Source organism: Gopherus flavomarginatus, chromosome 4 (assembly GCF_025201925.1).
Source record: "Gopherus flavomarginatus isolate rGopFla2 chromosome 4, rGopFla2.mat.asm, whole genome shotgun sequence".
NCBI classification, from domain to species: domain Eukaryota; kingdom Metazoa; phylum Chordata; order Testudines; family Testudinidae; genus Gopherus; species Gopherus flavomarginatus.
In genome coordinates, this window is record NC_066620.1 from 117,000,057 (window position 1) to 117,022,309 (window position 22,253).

A 22,253-nucleotide genomic window follows, 5' to 3' on the forward strand; every position below is an offset into this window, starting at 1 on the left:
CCTACCCTTTGTTTCCCATCTTTTAAGCAGTTACTGATCCATGAGAGGACTTTCCTCTTACTCCATGATGGCTTACTTTTCAAAAGTCAATTTAAATTAAATACTTTTTTTTAAAATGTATATTTTTTTAGAAATTTAGACCTGTTATATGTTTGGTATAACTTGCATTATTCTTATGTTAAATTTGCATAATCCTAACAAAACATTTACTTTATTCATATCTCTTTTATTTATCTCATTGGTCCTGACACCACCCCTGTAAATGCGAACATCCCCCCTAATTTCAATTCCTGGGGAAACCACTGCCTTCCAAAGCCTGATAGTTATCCTTCTTCTTTAGCTACTGTACAGCTCACCTCACTGCACAAGTAAGTTTGTTTTAAGTCTACTAACTAAGTTTTGACACAGGTAGCAGGGAAAAAATTCACAAGGAACTGTGTGCTGTATTTACTGATCTACAATTCTTGTTTACATAAAGTAAGCGATTTTGCCTTGAATGCAAATGGGGTTTTATAATTCAGTTTCAGAAGTTGTCTCTTGATACAGCTGTTGAGGCTGCAGTTGCTGCTGCTCATTAGACATTGTGTAGACTCATCTATTTTGGATATCAGTGGGACTAACCTTGATTCTAATACAGAAAAGGTGATTATTATTCACCCTGTCTCCTTTATTTGGACTGACATTGATTCACCATCTCTAATCTGCAGACTTTTGAGACTGGTATTTTCCTTTGGGCAGGGTCAGATGTTCGAAAGAGAACATGATATCCCTGTGCTTCTTTGCCAAGCAAAGCTTAATATTGTTCATTGAGTAAAATACTTATGTTGTTTTGCCATTATCTTTGCACTACTCTGTTTAATGCTAATTATTTAAGGCTATAGCTGGGCGGTTACCCTGCTCCTGGGATAAAAGGAGTGAGAGCAGCTGAGGGAGTAGCTGGTCACAGGTGTGGCCAGCACAATCAGGGCACAGCTGGCTCTGATAAGAGGGCTGTGAGTCAGGAGCTGGGAGAGTGTCACCCTAGCCCTGGAGTGGGTATAGGGGTTTGAGGTTCCCCTGAGGAGGGGAGACCCGGAGTGTGTGGTGGCACAACTGTTGGGCAGTACCCCAAGGTAAGGGGCACTGGGGTCCAGGATGGACATGGGGCCAGAGGTGGTGGAGACAACAGGGCTGGTAACCAAGGGAGAGAAATCAGCCAGCAGGATGTGCTCCAAGGCTGGAAAGAGCTAATTCCTGGACTAACCAGAAGGAGGCACATTGGCAGTGAGTGCCCACCATGCTATATGGGACCAATTCTCCTGCTGTATAATACAAGTCCCATTGGTATCATCATAAGTTACTTGTACCCTGAGGTGAGAGAATCCAGCACTATCTTGCTTAAAACTGGCTCTCCTTTTTTTTTTTTTTTTTTTTTTTTTTTGCTGTTATTTGGAGAACATCTTGTTTCACATACAGATCACTATGGCCCTGATCCTGGATACATTTATGCACATTGCTTAACTTTAAGCACATGAATAGATCCAGTGAGTCAAAGTTAAGAGTTCAATTGATGCATAAGTCTTTGTAGAATTAGAACCGGTTATTGGGTAGTTGACTATTATTTGGTACCAATAATATGTCATTTAACTTCCCTGTGCCTCAGTTTTTCCATCTGTAAAATGGGGGAAATAATACTGGCTTCCTTTGTAAAGTGCTTTGAGAGCTATAGATGAAAAGCACTATGTAAAAGCTGGGAAGTATTATTTATTATTATTATTATTATTATTGTATAGGTATATTTATATAGCCACAGGAATATCACAGGAATATTTGCACACCAGCTCACAGGTGTTTTGTGAGGCATAATCAATGTTTGTCAGTGCAAGCTAAGATCATCAGGGTCTTTGATGTTCACTAGTAAAGCAAATGGAAACCTTTTATTATTATAGGAACACTAGGCTGAACTTCACAATAATTCTGTTGGTTTAAAAAAAGCCCTGAAATGTATTTCCTGACCCTACAAGGGTTTGAATGGCTAATGCAAAGAATATAGAGAATCCTCAACTTCCAGTGGGAATGGAGAGCAGTCAGACCCTGGGAGGATTGGTCCCACATTGTGAGCAACAGTTGAATTCAACAACAGAAATTGAAGATAGTAAACAGAAGAAATTATCATAACACAAAAATAGGGTTACACACTAAGAGGTGGTGAGTAGCTGTCTGCCCAGAATGAGCTTCACGGTGCATTGTCTATCCCTAGGACACCTGGGGTATATAGTAAGTAATTCATTGCAGCAGTGGCAAAGGTATAGCTTACTTCCCACACAGCTAGCTAGCTGTGCTGGTGAGCATGTGGGAGGTCAAAGTCATGGCTTTTACTATTTCCTACCCCCTTCCTGGTTGCTTGGTGAAGAGAGCTCAGTGGTTTGAGCATTAGTTTGCTAAACCCAAGGTTATGAGCTCAAGCTTTGAGAAGGCCATTTAGGGATCTAGCACAAAAAAAATAGTTGGGGATTGGTCCTGCTTTGAGCAGGGGGTTGGACTAGATGACCTCTTGAGGTCCCCTCCAGTCCTGATATTCTTTGTCCAGATGAGGGATCAGCAACCATATAGACATGCTTGTGTGTCACAGCACCCAGGCCCAAAATCTTGGTAGCTCTAATGGGATTACACACAGCAAAGGGGCCACCTAGCTTCTAATAAGGAATAAATTCAGCATATGGAACAATTGCTACAGAAAAGGAAAAGGCAAAACATTATTTGCAACAAAATCTAAGGCTATCCCTAGCTGCTACAAGAGAGAAAGGGAAAAAATTAGCCAGCAACATTGTTAGTAAGAGTCAAAGGACAATAGCATCTGCGGTCTAATTGTACAAGTGTTGGATTCAGAGTGCAGAGAGCAGGGCATTGCCAATTTTTGTTTTATCTTTTTGTTCGTGGGATTTTGTTGTGCCAAGTATTCATGTAGGAAACATGAGGACCTAGAAGAGAATTCAGCCTGGATCAAAAGGAAACGATGTATTACTAGGACCAGTGTTGTCATCTCCCAGGAAGAGTTTTACTGGAAGTCCAAGATCAAAGTTCATTGTTTTAAAACTGTGTTTCCCAAAAGATTTGTACTGGTCTGCAAGCCTACATATTGTATGTACAAGTTTGTATAAGATCTGCCAGTATTTTCTTATTCTTTACTTTGAACACCATATTTATGTCCTCCAGAAGAATGGGACCGCAGATAGAATCATAGAACTGGAAGGGACCTTGAGAGGTCATCTAGTCCAGCCCCCTGCACTTAGGGCAGGACTAAGTATTATCTAGACCACCTCTGACAGGTGTTTGTCTAATCTGCTCATGAATCTCCATCACTGGAGATTTTTTTACAACCTCTCTAGGCAATTTATTCCTGTGCTTAACCACCCTGACAGTTGGGAAATTTTTCCTAATGTCCAGTCTAAACTGCCTTGGCTGCAATTTAAGCCCATTGCTTCTTGTCCTAGGGAGGTTAAGGAGAACATTTTTTCTCCCTCCTCCTTGTAACAATCTTTTATGTACTTGAAACCTGTTACCATGTCCCCTCTCAGTCTTCAAAGTCCATCTTAATATATTCTCCAGATTGTTAAATCTAAAGCATGAAGGGTGAGATTCTGTGCAGCACAGAATTTGTAGCCCAACTTTTAAGCCACCTTTGCATGCTTCCAATCCTGGGCTGCTCTGGGTATGTCTAAACTGCAATGTACACCCATGCTTGAGCCCAGTCTCAAAACGAACTCCTCTGGGGTCTACACAGCAATTGACCTAACCCAGGGTCCTAGGACCCTGCAGAGCTGGAGAGTCCAAGCTCAAGTCAAGCTGGGACTCAGAATCCGAACTCTATTGCTTTGCAGTGTAGCCACATCCCTGCTTGATTCAGGTTTGGGGAGACATCTGGAAGTATCCCACAATTCCATGGGACAACTTCTTTAGTCTTCTTTATGCCAACAATCTGCAATCCACTCAATTGAAAACAGAAGCCCCTTCCCATCCTTGGCAAACAGCAGCAGCTCAGGTCAGTGTAACCCATTCTGTTCTTATCACAGATCCGCAAGCACATTGTCAGAGAGCCTCCTGGATTTGCAATAGAGCGTGAACCAATCAAGCCTTTTACAAAGCAAGCTGCTTCCTGATAATGTGCGGGGCATACAGTAAAGTTTTCCTGCCATGCATCATGTTCCTAGAGCTAGAGTAGCCACATTTCAGGAGGCAGGGATTCTGGGATAAGGTTACTTTGACTCAGCGCTGTGCGCTGCCATGTGGATGCCAGAGCCTTAGATTTGAGCATGGCTCAGAAAATTCTTTACCTAGGGTTAAAATACAATGTAGATGCTCAAGCCCAGGGTTCCCTAACATGGGTCAGCTGGCTCGAGTCTCACTAACCCAGGGCAGTGCAGACACACATTCCATCAGATGGAGATGCCCCTGGGTATAATTTAAATAATCCTGGGGGCCTGCCTAAATTATGTCAGTCTCCTGGGCTGCCCTGTGGGCCACAGCACTGACTGGATTATCTACAATGATGATGCTATGCCCCCAATATGCCTCTCTCACCCTAGCCATGCCCCCAGCACATTCCCTACGCTAGAATTTGCAAGGGGATCCTTGGTGAAAGCCTTACTGCTGTCTTCTTCAGTGCCTGTGAGGCAGAAATCTCCCCCTGGCTGGAACTGGGGCTTTCAGGGCCCCTTTATGGTGTTTCAGCTCTCTGACCTGCTGTAAAGGGCCAGAGTGAGAGTCTTTAAACCCAGTGTAAATAGACCAGAGCTGGGGTGAGGATTTCAGGGAGGAAATCTGGTGTAGAGTCAATGGACCAGACTCTGGACTTGATTTTATCACTGTAAATACTGTGTAACTCTAATGCAGCTGAAGTCATTAATATGCATTTACATCACAGTAACTGAAATCCAATCCCACCCAATGAGTGAAATACACCCCCTGTTTTAACCCCGTTAGTTTAAATGACATTAAACCAGGAATAACCCAGTTTGGAGGAACAAGTAGGCAAGAAACAACTGAAGGAGTATAAAGACATTCCAATGCTATACCCTTTAACAGTAGAGGTGTGTTAATAGCACTCACACTTTTGCAGCATTTTTGTCTAACAGGGAGGTATGGTAGAGAGGATGGTCCACTGGTTTGGAGCACTAACCTCAGACTTAAGAGACCCGTGTTCAATTCCCTACTCTACTACAGACTTCTTGTGTGACTTTGGGCAAGTTACTTATCCTCTATGCCTCAGTTTCTCATCTGTAAAATAAGAATAATAGCACAGCCTTATCTCACAGGGGTGCTGTAAGAATGCATTCACAAAGATTGTGAGGGAGTCAGATACTACTGTCATGGGGGTCAGATAAGTCCCTTAGACAGATAGGGTTTTAATTTATTGAGAATAAATATTGAAGGAATTTCCTCACCAGCTGCGTACTCCTTTGATAAGCAATAAAAACCAAAGTGTTTAAGTACTCTTCAGATCCAATCCTTCCTTCCTTTGGCACTCAGAACTCTCAGTGGGAATCTAATGGATGCGGAATCAGGCCCTTCAATGCCATAAAAAGTATCAATTTAGTAATCAAGAAGAAACCATGTGGTAGGGGAGGCAATCTGGCTCCAAAGCTGTGTTTACCCCACTTGTCAAAAGAAATGGAAGAATCTTTAATTTTGTTTAATAATTTTCCCATTGTGAGCAATTCAGTTGTGAATGTGCAGAGAAGAATAATAATGCATTATGTTCCAGAAGGACTCTGGGGGGTGAGGGCTGCATTAGAACATGTGGTACTTTTTAATTGTTTTTCTCCCTGACATTTTTTCAGACACATTTAATTTCTTTAATCTCAGCAAGGTCACATTTGGGCAAGTAGACAGGTTGTTTGTGGTTTTAATCAAACAGTGGCACTAATTTATTGCTGTCTGACAAACTAAAACAGAAGCTTGAAAGCAGATTTAACTACATGGATTTAATGTAGTGCTGTGGTACCTAATAACATAAATGACCATGAAAAAGATATGGTGAAATCAATAGAATTGTGGCTTTCAAATACTTAAGCGTTAACTCATCCCCAGTAAGTACATGCACAACATTAGTGGATAATCTTGAAAGTGCTATTTACATATTGGAAGTTGGCCTAGTGCGGAGAACACTGGACTAGGAGACCTGGATTATATTCCTATCTATGCAGTGCTATATTCCCCTGAGCAAGTCCCTTTGTGCCTCTGTTTCCCATCCCATTTGAGCTGGGTGGGAAATGGATTTCCTGTCCTTTGAGATCTTGAAATATTTTCCTCTCCTGAAACAGGATAAGAATAGAAGGAAAGGTCATACTGGGTCAGACCAAAGGTCCATCTAGCCCAGTATCCTGTCTACTGACAGTGACCAATCCCAGGTTCCCCACAGGGAGTGAACCTAACAGGTAATGATCCCGTGATCCCTCTCCTGCCATCCATCTCCACCCTCTGACAAACAGAGGCTAGGGACACCATTCCTTACCCATCCTGGTAAATAGCCATTAATGGATTTAACCTCCATGAATTTATCTAGTGCTCTTTTAAACCCTATTATAGTCCTAGCCTTCACAACCTCCTCAGGCAAGGAGTTGCACAGGTTGACTGTGCGCTGTGTGAAGAACAACTTCCTTTTATTTGTTTTAAACTTGTTGCCCATTAATTTCATTTGGTGGCCCCTAGTTCTTATATTATGGGAACAAGTAAATAACTTTTCCTTATTCACTCATGATTTTATATACGTCTATCATATCCCCCTTTAGTTTCCTCTTTTCCAAGCTGAAGAGTCCTAGCCTCTTTAATCCCTCCTCATGTAGGACCCGTTCCATACCCCTAATCATTTTAGTTGCCCTTTTCTGAACTTTTTCAAATGCCAGTATATCTTTTTTTGAGATGAGGAGACCACATCTATACACAGTATTCAAGATGTGGGCATGCCATGGATCTATATAAGGACAATAAGATATTCTCCGTTTTATTCTCTCTTTTTGAATTATTCCTAACATTCTGTTTGCTTTTTTGACTGCTGCTGCACACTGGATGGACATCTTCAGAGAACTAGCCACAATGACTCCAAGATCTCTTTCCTGATTAATTGTAGCTAAATTAGCCCCCATCATATTGTATGTATAGTTGGGATTATTTTTTCCAATGTGCTTTACATTACATTTCATTTGCCATTTTGTTGCCCAGTCACTTAGTTTAGTGAGATCTTTTTGAAGTTCTTCACAATCTGCTTTGATCTTAACTATCTTGAGCAGTTGAGTATTGTCTGCAAACTTTGCCACCTCACTGTTTACCCCTTTCTCCAGATCATCTATGAATACGTTGAATAGGAGTGGTCCCAGGACTGATCCTTGGGGAACATCACTTGTTACCCCTCTCCATTCTGAAAATGTACCATTTATTCCTACCCTTTGTTCCCTGTGTTTTAAATAGTTCTCAATCCATGAAAGGATCTTCCCTCTTATCCCATGACAACTTAATTTGTGTAAGAGCCTTTGGTGAGGAACCTTGTCAAAGGCTTTCTGGAAATCTAAGTACACTATGTCCACTGGATTCCCCCTTGTCCACATGTTTGTTGACTCCTTCAAAGAACTGTAATAAATTAGTAAGACATGATTTCCCTTTACAGAAACCATGTTGACTTTTGCCAACAATTTATGTTCTTCTATGTGTCTGATAATTTTATTTCTTTACTATTGTTTCAACTAATTTGCCCAGTACTGACGTTAGACTTACTGGTCTGTAATTGCCGGGATCACCTTTAGAGCCCTTTTTAAATATTGGCGTTACATTAGCTATCTTCCAGTCATTGGGTACAGGAGCTGATTTAAAGGACAGGTTACAAACCATAGTTAATAGTTCTGCAATTTCACGTTTGAGTTCTTTCAGAACTCCTGGGTGAATGCCATCTGTCCCGGTGACTTGTTACTGGTAAGTTTATCTATTCCAAAACCTCCTCTAATGACACTTCAATCTGTGACAATTCCTCAGATTTGTCACCTACAAAGGATAGCTCAGGTTGGGCAATCTCCCTAACATCCTCAGCTTGAACACTGAAGCAAAGAATTAATTCAGTTTTTCCGCAATGACTTTATCATCTTCAAGTGCTCCTTTTCTATCTCTATCATCCAGGGGCCCCACTGGTTGTTTAGCAGGCTTCCTGCTTCTGATGTACTTAAAAAAAAATTGTTTTTTCCTTTTGAGTTTTTGGCTAGCCGTTCTTCAAACTCCTTTTTGTCTTTTCTTATTACATTTTTACACTTAATTTGGCAGTGTTTATGTTCCTTTCCATTTACCTCACTAGGATCTGACTTCCACTTTTTAAAAGATGCCTTTTTTATCTCTCACTGCCTCCTTTACACGATTTTTTTAGTTTTTACTGTGTTTTTTAATTTGGAGCATACATTTAAGTTGGTCCTCTATTATGGTGTCTTTGAAAAGTGTCCATGCAGCTTGCAGGGATTTCACTCTAGTCACGGTACCTTTTAATTTCTGTCTAGCTAATCTCCTCATTTTTGCATAGTTCCCCTTTCTGAAATTAAATGCCAGACTGTGGGCTGTTGAGGTGTTCTTCTCATCACAGGAATGTTAAATGTTATTATATTATGGCCACTGTTTCCAAGTGGTCCTGTTATAGTTACCAGATCCTGCACTCCTCTCAGGACTAAATGGAGAATTGCATCTCCCCTTGTGGGTTCCTGTACCAGCTGCTCTAAGAAGCAGTCATTTAAAGTATCGAGAAATTTTGTCTGTGCGTATGGAACATGTGGATTCATTTAAGATTTTTACATCACTTGATTCTACATTTTCTTTCACATATAGTGCCCCCGCCCCACCACACGACCTGTTCTGTCCTTCTGATATATTTTGTACCTCGGAATCATTGTGTCTTATTGATTGTCCTCACTCCACCAGGTTTCTGTGATGCCTATTATATCAATATACTCCTTTAACACGAGACACTCTAGTTCACCCATCTTATCATTTAGACTTCTAGCATTTGTGTACAAGCACTTTAAAAACTTGTCACTGTTTATTTGTCTGCCCTTTTCTAATGTGTCAGATTCTTTTTTATGTGAATGTTTCTCATCTGATCTGGCCCATGCTTTATCCTTCCATCCTCTCCTCCTGACTAACACCTAGAGAATCTCTATCAACAGACTCTCCTCTAAGAGAAGTCTCTGTCTGATTCACGTGCTCCTCTGCAGCAGTCGGCTTTCCTCTATCTCTTAGTTTAAAAACTGCTCTGCAACCTTTTTAATATTAAGTGCCAGCAGTCTGGTTCCACTTTGGTTTAGGTGGAGCCAATCCTTCCTATATAGGCTCCCCCTATCCCAAAAGTTTCCCCAGTTCCTAATAAATCTAAACCCCTCCTCTCTACACCATTGTCTCATCCCCGCATTGAGACTCTGAAGCTCTGCCTGCCTACCTGGCCCTGCTTGTGGAACTGAAAGCATTTCTGAGAATGCCACCATAGAGGGCCTGGATTTCAGTCTCTTTCCTAGCAGCCTAAATTTGGCCTCCAGGACATCTCTCCTGCCCTTCCCTATGTCATTGGTATCTACATGTACCACGATCACCGGCTCCTTCCCAAAACTAGACATAAGTCTATCTAGGTGCCTCGTGAGATCCGCAACCTTCGCAGCAGGCAGGCAAGTCACCATACAGTTCTTCTGGTCATCACAAACCCAGCTATCTACTTTTCTAATGATCGAATCTCCCATTACTAACACCTGCCTTTTCCTAATGACTGGAGTTTCCTCCCCCAGAGAGGCAACCTCAGTGCGAGAGGCAACCCCAGCACCATCTGGAAGGAGGGTCCCAACTATGGAAAGGTTTCCCTCTGCTCCCATTGACTGCTCTGCTTCCCTGAGCCTTTCATCCTCCTTAACAGCTCAGGGGCTGGCTGACTGGAAGTGGGACAAATCTACAGTGTCCTGGAAAGCCTAATCAACATACTTCTCTGCAGGGCTTGCTCCAAGCACCAGCTAAAGAAGCAGGTGCTTGGGGCAGCCAATACCAAGGTGCGGGACTCCAGCTGCTCTTGAGGTGGCACATCCAGTTCTTTAGTGGCAATTCAGTGGTGGGTTCCTCAGTCCCTCTCGGAGTGAAGAACCTGCCGCTGAATTGCTGCTGAAGAGTGGAGTGGCGCGATTGCACTGCCGGTGGTGCTGCTGCTGCTGCTTTTTTTTTTTTTTTTTTTTTTTGCCACTTGGGGAGGCAGAAAACCTGGAGCTGGCCCTGCCTCTCTGCCTCCCTTAGCTCCTCCAGTACCACCACCCTGGCCTCCAAAGCCTATACGTGGTCTCTGAAGGACAGGAGCTTCTTGCACCAAAAGCACACATACGCCACCTACCAGCGGGGCAGGTAATCATACATGCTACACTGAGCACAATAAACAGGATAGCCTGCACTCTGTTGCTGGGCTTCTGCTTGCATTCTCTTCTACAGCTACCTAGTTAATGATAAGGTTTTTGTTTAAATCAAGAAGTTTTGATTATAGCTTAGTTTAAAGGTTTTAAAGAATGGCAAGTGTACTTCGCCCACTCCTCTTCCCATCTCTCTCTCAAAACTCCATGTTAGCAACCCCTGGTCGCTTGCTCACTCCTTTATGAAGCCTTGGCCTTCCTGATAGTCCCGCCCCCTGACTAAGGCTCAGCCAATGAACAGAGGCTTCTAGATTTCAAACTTTGTTTAGAAGCTCACAAGTTCCAACTGCCAGCCACAGCACACAGTTCTTCAGACAGACAGACAAACACAAACTCAGCACACAGCAAGTAACCCCCAAACACACTACGGACAGCCACTTACCCCAAGGGTCCCATATTTGCTCTTCCTTCACCTGGAGAACTCCCTCTCGAAACTCCCTGTTAGCGGCCCCCAGTTAAATATAAAATATTTACAGTTTTTGAGAACTGATTGTGACAGATATGGCAGTCTGTGGGGGAACATATGGTATTAAGACTGTGTATCACTGTGGGTCAGGGACTGTATGTTTGTGTCCTACTCCATAGGGGAGGTTACCACTACTCCTCCAGGAACAAAAACACTGAGGGGGTGATTAAAGTGCCTTACTCACATTGTAAATATCTCCAGAGAGGTACCACCTCCTAGGGAGGTTCGCTTATACTGCTTCACGCTGAGTTTCCAGAACCTAGGAAAATAAAGGACTTTTGGCTTAAAAAGGCTGCATTTAAACTGAGTTAGGGCCTTCTTTCTGATTGAACAAACATAGAAGACCTTCTGTACAAGTGGAGGTTATGGAAGGGTTGCAAACACTTTGATCTACTAGGGTCCCATAAGACCAATGGGTGACCTCTGGTAAGCTTTTTAGCACGCATATAGAAACTTTCATTGTTTTTTTTAGATATATGTTTTTTTCCTCTGTAATGCTTTTGCCATCATAATAAAGGTGCTTACTTAGAAAAAGCTGTGTGGTAACTTGTAACGGTTGGCAAAATGTTGATGATAGCCCTCAGAGAAAAAGCAATGCCCAGGCACTGGCCTTTAGGGAGATGTGCTTGCTGGAGATATTACAGGGTGCAGTGCAGCCTTAAAACCTTAGTCAGGAGGCAGACAGAGATGCAGTTCTGCACCCAAGACAAGTGACAGTTGGGTGCCTAGAAATCTTAAGTGGGTGCCCTTGAGGAACCATAGAGGGGAAATACAATGGCAGTTACACTTTGCCACAGTTTTGGGGTATCAGTTCTATGACAGTGGGGAATTGCTTCTACTGCTCTTGGCACTTTATTGGCAAGTACTGTAGAAGGGGAAAGCACAGGGAAAAGTCTCATAGCTTTTCCAGGAAGGGAATAGTTCAAAGAGAGAGAGGGGGAAATGAGTTATGAACAGCTGGAAGAAAAAAAGTCTATTGGTCATAATATGCAGAGAAAGGCAGCTCAACACTGAGGAGCAGACAAAGGCACAGCAGTTGACTTCTTTTTTTTGGTCCTCAGAATATAGCAAGTAGGTCCAGGGTCACAGGGAACATCCAGCCCACTGGAAGGGAGTACAGCAAGTGGGGGAAATCTCAGAGACACGTCAGAAGCTGACAGAGACAATGCACCACCCAGACTTCAGCAGAGATTGTGGACAGATCCACAGGCAGAGCAAGAGAAGCTTCAGCAGGGTATAACAGACTGCACCTAGAAGCCCAGTTGCTGACAGACCAGGAGCAAGAAAGAGCAAACCGAGAGAAAAGGCACCAGCATGAGGAGAGAGAAAGAGACGAAGACATCCGCTCAAGATGGCGAGACTGTGGGAGCAAAACCCTAATCTGGTAGGTAGAGCCAGACCCCATGTACCTGTTCTGGTAGGTGACAAATTATTTCCCCATTTTAGGGAAGGAAATGACATGGATTTGTTTCTAAATGCTTTTGAAATACTGTGAATGGAACTAGGTAGAGCAAGAGGATATGGTAAGATCTTTGTACTTACAACTTGGAAACAGAAGATTAGAAAGCCAGGAGATAGAAAAATCACTCTCATAGCCAAGAGGGCACAGACACAAGACAAAGAACTCACACCCCAAAACTTCCCTCCACCCAGATTTGAAAAAGTCTTGTTTCCTGATTGGTCCTCTGGTCAGGTGTTTCAGGTTACTCCTTTCCAGGTGAAAGAGACATTAACCCTTAGCTATCTGTTTATGACATGTGTATACTGCAATTAGATGCAAACATCTGGCCCGTGCCAGTTGACTCAGGCTAAGGGGCTGTTTAATTGATGTTCAGATGCTCGGGCTGAAGCCCAGGCTCTGGGACCCAGCAAAGTGGAAGGGTCCCAGAGCCTGGGCTACATCCCAAGCCCAAACATCTGCATGGCAATTAAACAGCCCCTTAGCCTGAATCTGATAGCATGGGGCAGATGTGATTGTCTAATTGCAGTGAAGACATACTCTGAGAGAAAAGCTCAGCAGCTGGCCTTTAGGCAGACTGGCTTTCTGGAGATATTACAGTGAAAAGCAGGGAGCCATGCAGCCTTAATACCCTAATCAGGCGGGAGAGAGATGTAGTTTTCACCCAAGAAAGGTGCTGGAAACTTTGAGAGAGACCATAGAGAAGGAATACAGGCTCAGTGACACTGGTTATTGGGCGGGGGGGAATTCAGGTCAGGCCAATTGAAATGTTTAGACTCTGGCCTCTTTTTTTTTATTTTTTAACTCTTTTAGTAGAAATCAAGTAAAATTTCAAAACAATGTTATTAATTAAAAAAACCCTAAACTTGTTCTGAAAGTGTCAAACTGAGACATTTTGACTTTTTTTTTAAAAAAATCACGTTATTCATCAAAACCAACCTGCTGTTAAACATTTTTTTTGACAAATCAACATTTTCTGAAGAAAAAATATTTAATCAGAAAATTCCCTATCAGCACTACTGCTTGCCTGTCCTCTGCCTTTCTTGTCTTCTTAGGCCACGTCCAGACTAGAGGAGGAAAATCGATCTTAGATACGCAACTTCAGCTATGTGAATAACGTAGCTGAAGTCGAATTTCTAAAATCGAGTTACTCACCCATCCAGACGGCACGGGATCGATATCCGCGGCTCTCCGTGTCGATTCCGGAACTCTGTTCGGGTTGATGAAGTTCCGGAATCGATGTAAGCGCGCTCGGGGATCGATACATCGCGTCCAGACTAGACGCGATATATCGATCCCCGAGCAATCGATTTTAACCCACCGATACAGCGGGTTAGTCTGGACGTGGGCTGAGATTGTAAACTCTTATAGGCATAATTAGGGACAATTAATCATCAACAGCCACATTCTAATTTCATTCACATCAACATGAGGCTGCCATCCTGCAAAGACTTGCACACGGGCTTAATTTTAAGCCCATGACTCGTCCCAGTGATGTCAATGCAGAAGGGTTTGCAGGGGCAGGGGAGACTGTGAGACAGCCCCATTTGTGGTTCACTACTTTGTCAGCAACTCTTTTCAGGCTTGATGTATTCATTACACCTAACATACCAGTGTCATGCTATTTATTTAAAAGGTGACATTAAATATCATTTGAAATCTGATAACACGCTAGCCATTAATGTCATTGTGAAGCGTTTGTAACAACTTGGTAAGTGACATTATGGATACTCTTTGATATTATGTCCTGGAGACTAAACAGACAAGGGTCACAGAACAGTTTTTTTTTCCTACTATAAAAAGGGGGAAAAAATATGGTGGCAGATGCCCTGCCTAGGAAAAGGGGATCTGACTTGGTGCCTCTGGGTCAGCGAGTGGCAAATCTTCCTGTAATTTTGTAAGGTAGGAGGTGTGACCATAAGAGTGTCCCAGAGCCAGAGAACAAGGGGCTCACTGGAGTCAGGTGATGAATTTCAGCTGGCCTGACCATTCTGGTGTACCTGACTCACTGTGGTTATATAATCTGTATCTGGAAGGTGTCATGTAAGGCATCATTGGAAAATTAATAACTCACTGATCTCGATATTCTTGCATGATATATGCATGGAGTGTATCCAAAAAGTTATGAAAGCACTAGAATTATATTCTTAAAATGTATTTGGCAAACAATGCGCAAGTACTGTCTGCCTTAAGGAAAAGAATGTGTATTTGATTCTTTGGCCAACCTGCTCTTCAGGCAAAGACAAGATCTATTTTTATATATGAAGTAAACAAAGCTATCAAGCCAATAAGTGAAGGAGGAGACAGCAGGGTGTCTATGCCCCAGCAGGAAAGAGGAGCGTGTTCTGGGTTTTTACTTTCCAAAGATAACATTGCAAAAGGTTACTGGTCTTTAAAGATTGGGAAGGAGAAAGGGCTGAATCTCAAGTGATAAGCAGTTGAATCAACTATTTACAATATTCATGTATTGTAAAAGTGTATAGAGTGAAATCTTTTCTGAAAGCTAGTGACACACTGATGATTAATATCTGTAAAATGTGTATGTTAACACTGTGAAGAAACATGGGTAGTTAATAATGTGATATTTTATGGTCTCTGGGCAAACAGGGAGAAACAGGTTCCCTGCCATACAGGAGAGAAGGTAGCTACTTACCTGTCTTCTATGTAAATTAAGCATAGTGGAACCAAAACAATGGGAGCCCTATTTACATACAGAGGGGTGTCATCGGACCTGCAGTGACTCAACAGTGTGAATACCAGCCTCAGGGCAAACTGTTAGGAAGCAGGGCACAAACTCCAAATTGATTGTGAGTTTTATTCTTAGATTGCACTGATCAATTATCAAATGTAAACTCTTCATGCAGTATGAGAGCATAAAGATGGAATCAGAAACAGTCCCCTGGGGAACTCTGATCTATCTCGCCACACAGGTGAGTGTACCTTTGTGATAGCTGGTCCCTTACACCAAGAATCACAGCAATTTACAGGTTACTCAGGGTCCCGAAGGACCAATCACTTACTCAAGGTCAATTGTAATTTAGATCTCACACTGATCCCAACCTGGTAGCCACTCTCATAATAAATTATATCAAGATTTATTTTGAATAGGAAAATGGATCAAGAATTATTTTACAAGGTTAAAGCAGGTAAACATATACACAAATGAGTTATCTTAAATTTAAAAAGATAATAGAAGCTTCTATAATAAGCAAACTCTGCATCCAACAGGGCTAATTCATGCAAAACAGTTGGAGATCTCTTGCTTATGCCTAGAAAACTTCCACCCTTCTCACCACTCTGAGTCCAAGCACCACAGAGATAAAGACCCCTAACAAGAAGGAGCTGTATCCCCCTATTCTCTTGAGCTCTGAGCTTCAAACTTAGCTGATGGGAGGACTCCACTTGCATGACCGGTCTTCATTGGGTGGGGAGGGCAGAACAACCAATGTCTCTTGTCCTCTTTAATGTCCCACAATAGTCTCTCTGGTGTTGCTGGACCTTTCCTGTTTAGGATGTAACACTTTTCTGTTGGAGATCAGCAATTCACATTAATGCTCTTCTCCTGCCTGGTGACTTAAAAAGTCACAGAAGCTTAAAATTCAGCCACCCAAATATTATCTCACAATATGAGATACAGATGTTATAAGTGAAATTAATACATGCAGCAAATCACAAGCATTCGATAGAATTATAAGAATGTGTTTAGACTTTAATATTTAACAATACTAACACACAGGTGACCCAGACTGATTCCAGCTATGTATTTGTCAGTGTTCAACTGAGACATGGGGACTTTGGCATGAGCTGCCACTTGCTCTACCAGCATCACAGTTGGAAGCTCACAAGAAGGGAAGAAAAGCATGAGGTCATCCTGCCTCTTGAAACAAAGTAGTTGAACTTTAGAAGACATAAGCAAGGACAGAAACTGTCTTTGGCATCAATTACTAGACAGTCACAAGAGAACGGAGTTCTTACAAGCTGAGAAAATGTGTCCCTCAACCAAAGCAGTGGGTAGGGGTGGAGCTGGGGGGCTGAAGTCTCTGGGGACTGAATAGAGGTGATAAAAAGCATCTTGAACAAAGCTGGTACCTTGATAGATTGTGTTAGACTTCTCAGTGTGTGTTTTTCACTTTTATTTGCTTGTAACCCTTTGTGACTTCATTCTTTTTACTTGGCATCACTTAATCCATGTTTGTATTTTTACTATAAACCAACTTAGTGCTGTGCTTACAGGAAAAGGTTTATTTATCCCTTATAAGTTAATAAGCTCTGATCTGTTTTTGTGTCTTGAGAGGAACAAAGGAACCTCATTATTTCTTTGAACTGTCCAAGAGAGGCCTGGATGTTGCAGAGTACACTGCTTTGGGGAAATTGGGGAGTGTATTGGAGTCACCTTGCTGGTTGTAACTAGTACCGGTGGAAGCCAGAGTGGGGTGGAGTGCACTCTCCCATCCTCAGCATGCCCTGCTAGCCCTGACATTCTCCCTGAGCTCACAGGGGAGGCCCTGTACGGCAGTGTAAACCACATTGCACAAAGTTTGTGCCAGGAGAATTTTTTTTCTGGCCACACCGAGGTCTCTTACAGGACAGCAATGTGAAAAGATCATAGCTGAAGGGAGACTTCCTCTCCGCAATCTGGAGTAACTTCACTGTGATGTAACTGAGGACAGAACTAAGCTAAAGAATTTAAGGGACTCTCCAGTGGCCACAGACTGCGGCAAACATGAATCTGGGATTAGAACTCAGGAGTTCCTGGTGATCAGGCTCATAATCAAGCCACTACATCATTTTCTGCCTCTACCTCACTTATCACACAATTTCAAATATATTGCCCAAGCTTTGGTCTTGTATATTATTTTTCCCTTTTAAAAAAAAAAAATAAGTTCTTGGGACCAAAACATTTATCAAAGAAAAGCAAGAAAAGTGACCTGCCATTATGTTGTGAAGTCATCTGAAAATCTTTTCATATAAAATGGTCATATTGGACAAGCCAAAGGACTCTAAAATCAGCACCCATTTATTTAGTTTAGTTGGGTTTTCCTGTCACTATAGCCTATGGTAAGTCATCATCTGCAACTCTCGCATCTGAGATTGAATCTTTTGAACAGATCCCTTCAGGTTCTACATCATGCTTCATTGAACAATCCTACCAAGAGCAAAGAAACCAAATTAGAGCTCCCTTTCTAACTGACCAAAAGACTTTATTGACTATATTTACTACTGCAAAACTCCAAGGACTCATGACCTGATTGCCCTGACTTGAAAAGATTTTATGATTAAAGACCAACTGCCTTTCTGGAGGAAATCAGCCCTTCTCTGAAGTATATAAATCAAAGGGTCCCCCCCACTATCCTCTTTCTTCATTTCAATAGTTTATTTGCTAATCCAAGAGTCTTTTTATATTTAATCACACTTACTTTTAAAAAATGCATGATGCTTTCTTGGCAAGATGTGACTACTTCTGCAAGGAGTCATCTAGGACTAAATGTGTTTTCCAAACTGTACAATGAAGTAAAATACTCTGCGTATGTCCCTATGTAAATGAAGAGTGGCAAAGTTTAAGGGAGACATAAAAGGAAGAGGAAAACAGGTGGCTTATTCCAGGCCTGCCAAGAACATTTTGGATTCTTGAGAACATATACTCCTCTGCTTGGCTGAGTGTTGTTTGTCTCATCCACTGAATAATTTCATGTCTTGCTCACATCTTGCTTTGCCTCCTTCATTTAACCTGCTCCTTGCTGGTTTTGTCTCTTTCTCAAGGTAGCTCTGGTCATTTGACCCTTCCACCATTAACCTTGTTTTTCCTACTGCGTTTCTTGGTCCTGATCATCCCATCAGTTGCACATGGCCAACTCCAATTGCATGTGTAGCTGATAAGATAATCGGACTCCCTGTGTTCTCTTCTCTTCCCTCCTCCCCTCCCACCTACTATCTATTTTTGTATGCAGGAACTTTGCTGCTGCCAGTATTGCATATTGTGCTTGATGGATTGACAGATATGTGAGCTCGTGACAACCATGAGCTGATGAACAACCATCATCTGCTTTAGCTTCTTTTCTCTTCTCTTCATCAGTATTTACTCAAGACATGATCCAGCTCCCATTAAAATCAGTAAGACTTTTTCCATTGTCTTTAATGGGAACAGCATCAAGCCCTTTGGACTCCATCTTTCCAATTGAAGCCAGTGGGAGTTTTGCCACTGACTTAAAGGGAGCAGGATCCTCATCCATATGATAAAATCCTATTAAGTGGAGAGTATTTTACATGGACTACAGAATGACATACAGGTTTATTCTTATTAGGACATATGCTGTCCTTGCCCATTTGAGGAACTGTGCCCAACAGTACCACTATAGTATTGTGTTTGATATAGAGGGAGATTTTCAAAGGTACCCAAGGAATTACATTTAAAATCAATGGGAGTTGAGTTCCTAACTCCCCTTTGTGCCTTTAAAACTTTCCCCCACATGTTCCATTTTTGTCTCCTTCACCCTGTATGCCTTGTTCTGTACTGCCTCATATACCTGGAATAGCCTCACTACTAATGCACCCCAATCTTCTTCCATCTGCCCATTCAAGAAACTTTTGAACACTCACCTCTTTCACAACATGTTTAAGCAACTATGGCCACATCTCTCTTTGTGTATGTCCTTCCTTATTTGTTCTTTGTTTTCCCTTATACCTTTGCATTTTAAGCCCTTCAGGTCACAGATCTGCTTCTCACTGTACAATGTCATTGTGTGTCTTTCTTTACAGTACTATATAAATGGAAAAAAATATGCGATGCTCCTAGAATTATAAATTGATTATTCTATCATTTTTTAAATTAAAAGTAGGGTATATGTTACTCTACTTTTTTTTAAGTGATTAGATTATGGATTGGGTTTAACCTCAGGATAAAAACACTGTACCCAGAGCAAATGATTGCTCTGTGGATATTGTGATGATTGAATATTCTTGATCTATTTCCCACTGCTGTGAGTTGTGTTTAATTGCTGATGGATGGGGGTACTACTTGCTGTCAAGATGGTGAGCAGCCGGAGCTGCAGAGTCAGGTTGAAATGAGAAATAAGGCTTCTGTTTTGGGGGGTTTAATTAGGTCAAAAGTTGCCTTATAATCTAAAAAGATCTAGGTTTTAAGTCCCTCATTGTGACTTATATGGTACTGGGGAGGAAGAGAGATGAACAGTTGAACATGTTAACCTTTGGATGAAACATCAACTGGATAATTTTAGTTTAATGACTAGGTGCAAATTATGGATTCTGTAGCCCTTTTCAAAAATGAATGGGAAAATCCTCTTGTTATAAAAATATCCAAGAGTGTCTGTGATCTATTACTGAGTGCATAATGGCTGGTTTTCCAGTGTCTGACTCATTACTGTATAAAAAGTGGATACCTTGAATATGCAAAGTGCATATGAAATCAAGTAGTATTTACATTTTGACTGGAATAATCTTTACAAAGAAAATGGATACTGTCTCAACCTTTATCAAATCAAGAGTTCAAATATGACAGGAGAGAAGAGCTAATTATAGCAATGCTGGCATAATGCTAGTAAAGTATTTCAGAGCATTTTCATTACCGACCTCACATTTAGGGTTCAGAAATTCACTTGGCATACAGGTGCTCAGCCCAGAGGTAAGGGTCTGACACTGTGGGAGTCAGTGGGCCTCCTTGTACAAGTAAAGGATTGCTATGAACCCTGAGGAAGGGAGGATTATAATGTTCTCAAATTTAAAACGCCGTGTGATCTTCAGCTCCACTTTCACTCTGACGTATTCCAGCTTCAAGAACTGACATACATTGTCTGCCCATAACTTTTTGCCCAGGAAAAAAGTGAATTTTGTTTTAATTCAAAACCAAATATAGAGACAAGACAAAATTCAATTTATTGTCTTAAAAAATCCCAATTGTCAGATTCTGGTGTTGGTTGGAAGAGGGGCAGGGGGGAAATCCAATCAAATTGCAAACTCTCTACAGGTGTAAACACATCTATTTATTTGCTGCTGGAGGCTATATCTCAAGTATAATAGAGTATGGGGTAAGTTTAATTTCTTTTCTTATAAAGAGAAGAATCTATTTATAAAAACCTTTACTGAAGGTCAGATCCTGCCTCAATCTGAATCAACCACTTTGAAATGTTTTTTCCCCCTTATGCTCATTCTTTCCCCACCTTCAGGAAATGTCTATTTGCTGTTCTATCGTTTGTGCTCCACGTAAATGATCGTGCCATTCTTTTTACTGGTTAAAAGGTGTAGTGGAGCTGACAATGGGAGGCTGTATTTCTTGTTCTGTATTCTGGTAGCTGTGATTGATCCTGACATTTTGAATCAGCATTTTCCCCCTATATTTGTCTCTACATTCTTCCTTAAAGAGGAAAATTAAAGTACAAATATCTATTACTGCTATAGTAAGACTAGGCATGTAGAGCTTTCATCTTTGAGCAGCAATTTCCATTTGATAGCCGTCAAACTACCTGTGTTCTTTTGGATATTGTTTCCAAAAGGATCTTCCTCACATTCTGTCTTAATAAATCCCTCCATTCTCTGTTAAATAGAATATCTTCAGTAACGCTTGGACTCTGATACCATACTTGTGTTGAACAGAACTTTGACTCCATGAAGTCGATAGGATGACATGCAGTAAGGTGCTCATGGGTAAGGGTGTCAGAATCTGGCCCTAAACATCCTAAATCATTGCATGGCAATCAATCTCTGCACTGTTTCACAGCTGATTTTCACCCTGCTGCTGGCCACATTTCAATGGTGTATGAAATATTGTTCTCTTTCTTATCTTGCTCCAAACTGACTTCAGTGGGAACAGTACTGGTACCATGGGGCTTAACCCTGAGATGTGCTGAGCATGCCTTTCACTTTGAAGTCAGTAGGAATTATGGATGAAGAGTACTTCTCGGAATCAGGTTTTTAGGACACTATCCTCTAACAGCAGCAGAAGTGATCAGAGGAGAGAGTAAGTTACAGAACTCCAAAGCATGCTGAACATTGTGCTTCTCTGATCCCTATCCTACCAGCTGTAGTAAAACTCAGTCACCTTTCTCAGCATTTCTACAGAATACAATTTATGGCAATGCTGCTGAAGTATGAGAACATTTGACTCAGGCTCTCCAAAATTAGTGTTCTCCTTCACCTGTCTACAGTTTAGGATTTGTTTAGTTGGGAATGTGGTCTCTTATGGTTCATTTCACCACAATAGGATGCCTTCTAAAGCAAATGCAATGGTTGCAGGCAGTCTGTGACTTGCAAGAAATTCTAAATAAAACCCTGTTCCTCCTTTTGGGAAATCTGCCTGAAGAGATCTTGGTGGCCAGCTTTAGACCTATACACATACAGACAAAACCAATCTGTAAACACATACATATTCCTGTAGATTCATAATCCAGTTTTACCTACATGAATAGTTACATTGAAGCTAACTCTCTGAACCTGATCTATTCCCATCAATTCAATGGAATCTGGATTGGGGTCCTAGAAAGCATTCTGAATATGCTATGGTGTGTGTGTGTGTGTGCACGCGCGTGCACGTGTATATATATAGCAGATCAGTAACCAGTCCCTGTGACATAATGAAGCTAATGGGACTACTCATCTGAGTAAAGTTCTTGTGTTCATGTTTGCAGAACATCCATGTCATGCCATGCAGGTACTACAGTAGTCTGTTTACCTAGAGGCAGTTACACAACTGGGATCTTAGTCTGCATGCATTGCTCTTACCCAACACTATAAATGAGAGTAAGCTTTCATACTTTTCATTCTGACTACTGGATAATAATCTTTCTGTTGGGACAGGGGGGGAGTTTTTTTGTAATTGCTTTCATTGGAGACGTAATCGGGTCTGTAATTCAGGTAGTTAGTGAAGTGTATCCTT